The sequence below is a fragment of the Propithecus coquereli genome, unplaced genomic scaffold (genome assembly GCF_000956105.1).
Source record: "Propithecus coquereli isolate 6110/MARCELLA unplaced genomic scaffold, Pcoq_1.0 Scaffold160, whole genome shotgun sequence".
NCBI classification, from domain to species: Eukaryota; Metazoa; Chordata; class Mammalia; order Primates; family Indriidae; genus Propithecus; species Propithecus coquereli.
In genome coordinates this window covers 3817106-3821967 of record NW_012140525.1, presented here as the reverse complement: position 1 = coordinate 3821967, position 4862 = coordinate 3817106, and positions in this window count along the sequence as shown.

Below are 4862 nucleotides of genomic sequence, written 5' to 3'. Positions count from 1 at the left end.
TCTATAAATTTATATAAAAAGGCAAGTAATATACATTAAGTCAAATGGTGAAAGTAAATTTCTAAAGTTGTATGTCAAACTAACTAAAATATATTTTTTAAATGTTTTTCTGCAACTAATCTCCAAGTTTAAGGGGTAGTTCTAAAGGTGTTAACCAGGATACTACATTTCAGGTAATGAGAAACATCAAACTCTATGGATACTTTGATGGCATTGTCATTGATCCTGTCATAATCAAGGGGAAAAGAAAGATTGAAATTGCTTGCAATAGTATCTCTACCAAGGTCTCTCTAAGAACACAGAAAGATAACAGTTTGCTATCAAGCACAAGTTGGTAAAATCCATGGTGATTACCAAAAGACTTTCTTCTTTCTTATTTCTTCTGTGTGTGTGTGTGTGTGTGTGTGTGTGTGTGTGCGTGTATAGGTCTGTGTGTCTGTGTTTGTGTATGTGACTAAATCAGAATCTTCCAAATAAAATATAATAGCAGGATTTATTTCTTTGCCATTAGTGCATTTGCCATTAGTGCATTAGTAAATTTTGTACATTTACTAATATTAAAAATTCGCCATCACGTCAGTTAATAATATTATGAGATGCTTATTCATGATAAAGTAGCAAGTTAAAGTTTATAGCACATTATTTCAAGTTCTCATTTTAATCAAATATCTGACTCATTTGAAAATGTAAGTTCCAGGATATTATGTGTTGGGATCATTAAAATATTTCCTTTTTCTATATTTGGATCTCCCTACAACTTGTTTCTGTTATATGTATGTGTGTGTATATATATACACATACACACACACACATATACATATACACACACATATATATTTGTGTGTGTGTATGTGTGTGTGTACATCTGTGTGTATATATGTCTTTGCTCAAGTATGGCTATAGCATTATAAATGGAAAGAATTATGGTGAGAATAATGTGTGTTTCCTAAGCTGCCTGAGGCTTTCTAATTAAATATGAACTCCAAAATTTTTAAACTTTTAGGAGCAACACTATTGTGATATCATCTGTTCCCATGTATTTGCTTAACATTCTTGCATTTCTCACGTCCCTTAGTGGATCTAAAAGATAGAAAAAACCTTTTCCATATTATCAGATTTTTAAACTTAATGAATTAGAAATGAGAATGTAAAACAAACTATATTTAGAAAAATTTAATTTGAACAACATATGATGGACAATAACTAGGTGACTGGTAACCAATCTCTTATTATTATTCATTTCTAAAATTGACTATTTGAACAAATTGACTAGCATATTCCTACTTACAATTCCAATAATAATGCAAGTTTTCATTTCTCTGGTGTGTGATGATGGCAATAATAATAATGTAATTTTAAAGCTAGCTTCACTTGTCTATTTCCATAAAAACGTCTATACTTTCTTTTTGTGTATAAATTTATGAGGTACAAGTAAATTTTGTTACATAGATAGATTACATATTGGTGAAGTCAGGGCTTTTAGGGTATCCATCACCCAAAAAATGTAAAATGTACCCATCTTCTTTTTCCCTCAATAACCCAACTCCTGTTAGTTTTAACAGACAAAAAACAAACCCAGAAACATAATTATTGTAATTATAAAATGACACCTACTGATTTGACTATAACTAAATCTTAAACATGCTCACATACTTTTCGCATGTCATTTTTAACCACATTCCTAAAAAAAGGCACCTATTTCAGCTTTCTAATAGGGCTGTCAACTTAAAACACTTGATTCTTATTCTTCATCTAAAGTTAATGCTATAACTGTGTATAATCATTTTTTAAAAAAGAAACTCATCCTTTGGCTGACTATATTATATATTGCTATACCCAAGAATGGTCAATATTATTTTTTTTAAAAGTTTCACTCAGAAAGCAGCAAAAATCGGCTGCTTTGTGACTGATAGCTATCCATGCATTGCATTTATAAAATGTAGGCACCCAGATAAATCATTTTATTCTTATTTTAGCAAAATTATTAGTAATATAAATAGGAATATTAGATATCAGGAGAATAAACACATGTAGACATGAATATAAACACTAGACATCAAAGTTATGTTTTTAACAGATGTTGATTAAAATGATTATATGCTTATATGATTTCTTTGAAATCTGGGTAAACATTATTTCAAATAACTTTATTATTTACTTTCTTAACAACAAAAGCACAACAGCATAATGATAAAATGTGTCAACAATTCTAATAGTCTTTATATTTACCATTAATATTTAATAATATATCCTTTATATTAACACAGAGTAAGACAAATCACTAATCACTACAATTACTCAGTAATAATGAGAAGTAAATAATGTAGCTCATTTATATTTTAAAGAATCTTTTTAATGACAGCTAATTTCATTGCTCAGTGCTTATTTTGGGGAAAACTGTGGGAACAGAGGAAAGGCAAATGCCCACCAAGAAGCTAAAACTGAGTCACATTCCAGATGAGGTATGAACAATATATTTAAAAGTTAATGTTAAAATAACTGTAGACGTTCTCTATAGTAACTGTTGGACCAATGGTTTAGGGAGAGAGAAAAAGTAAAAACAAGTTTATTTCATTTTTTTAGCAGACTCATATATCAGAATGCAGGTCCATTTAATGTATAAACTTGTAGGAACATGTGTCTCTTTGGAGCTTTTAGCAACCACCATTCTACAAAAATTTACCAGATATATCTGTTAAGTGCCACAGGGCACATAGGTTCTTTAAACATTGTCACTGTCTTAAAGTATTTACAATCTGCTTGAGCAGATAAGACTGTACAAACAAAACTACAATTCCAGGAAGTACATAAGTATCAAGTGCAGGGTGAAAATTTTTATATTGAAATTCAAAAGGAAAATAACTTCTGATTAGAGTTGTTCTTAAAACCTTGAAGCAATCTCAAAGAAAAGAATAATGATAAAATGTTCTGATTCTGGTTAAAGTAATATGGTTTTCCTAGAAAATACTAAAGTGATACTACAATAGCGGGGCTTCTTAAAGCCTTATATACAATCTAGAAAATAATTTCAAAGAGATACATTTAAAGTGGTAAATATATATGACTCAATCTCAATGAGCATGATAAATTCTAGTTTGTGTCTCCTTGAATACCTTCATAGTATATGCTAGGAAGCATAATTTATATCTACAAAATGAAAATTCAGACAAAATGAAAGTTGGTGAGTTTTATGTATACAATCAGTTCACAATGGATTGTTGAAGAGAGAAACATAAAGGGAAAGAGAGAGAAGGAGAAAAAAAGAAAGAAAAAGAGAAAAGAAAATGTTTCCATGAGTTACAGACCGCTTTCATTACTTAAAATAAAATTCCAATTATAATTAATTTCATGTAGAGGTTAAAATAAGTAACAGAAGTCAGTGGCTTAGCTCAGTGAAAGTTCCTTCCTGATTATATCACAGTCAGTTACAGGTCAGGCAGCTCTGAAGTGTTTTCCTCCATGAGTCAGAGTGTGGTTTCTTCCTTTATTTGTGTCTCACATCTCCTACTTTTTCACTTTCAACTCCTTGGATAGGGGAGAGGGAATGGACAGTCACAGTGGATATCTTAGCATCTAGACCTGGAATATTTGATGTTTCTACCCACATTCCATTATTTGGTAATATGTAGATGCAAGTTAAGGAGTAGATGCTGGACAATATAGTATTCTTATGTGTCCAGGAAAAAAAGAAAACACACAGCACTTCTTATGCTAAATTTTCTTTTCAATAAATGTGAATAAAGTATTTTCATTTTGATAGCCAAGCATCCATTTCTTTTTCTAATATCACTTTTTGTTTGTTTTTAAGTTGGAGCATTGCATCAAGTTCATTGTCTGTCATTTTTGTAGGATAATAAATCAAATCATTCTATTTTGCCACCACAAACCCCAAAGCCTTTCTATATTCCTACTGTTAAATCCTTTCTCATGCTGCCACAGTAAAGTGAAAGAGTGGTGTGGTATCTTACACACTGCTGATTGAATTCTTTCTCCCTTATATTTTTGAATTATGAGAGACATGATTCAAAAAGAACTGGGAGAAATATATATTAACTTTAGTGATAATACCAGAGAAATATAGTTCAGTATCTCTCGCTCCCTAGATGCTTGAAATTGCCTGATTCCTATCTTGGTTGTCATGTTTTTTTTTCTAACCAGAATATCCTGACATAGTAATCCATTACATGAGCTATCCAGTGTTACAGGAATAATTCATCTTTTCCTTAAGTAAACCATAATTGTTTTCTATTTTTTGCAACAAAGCCTAACTGATACATAGTACTTTCATATAAAATATGAGATTATAATTGTTTTTGGTCATGAACTATTTAATAATAACACCGAAAACAATAATTATGTGGATTATGATCCAAATTTGAAAGTTAGGAAATAATACTTCAATATATATGAACATCTTCTGCTGACTTTTGCTCCTTTTAAAAAAAGAGCATGTATTAATTCAGATAAAACATTCTTTCATTAAAATAATGACATTTATTATTTTTCACTATCTGGGTACAGAATTATATATAAGTGTTTGTATATAAGTGTCTGTAAAAGATTAGTAAGTTTATGATTTGCAGCAAAGAATTACCCTTTGCAGTGAGTGTAATGCCCTAATTTAGGAGATAGCAAACTGCTGTAACAGGCACTTTATTTTCAGCTTTGGGAGCCATATGTCACTGTTACCGCTACTCAACTTTGTGTTGCAGCATAAAAATAGCATTTGATAATACATCTGTGAATGGGTGTGGTGATGTACCAATAAAAATTTATTTAAAAAAAACATGTGGACATCCAGATTTGGCTTATAGGCAGTAGTTTTTAGATCCTTGACCTAATTTGTCAATAATTCCTTTTAT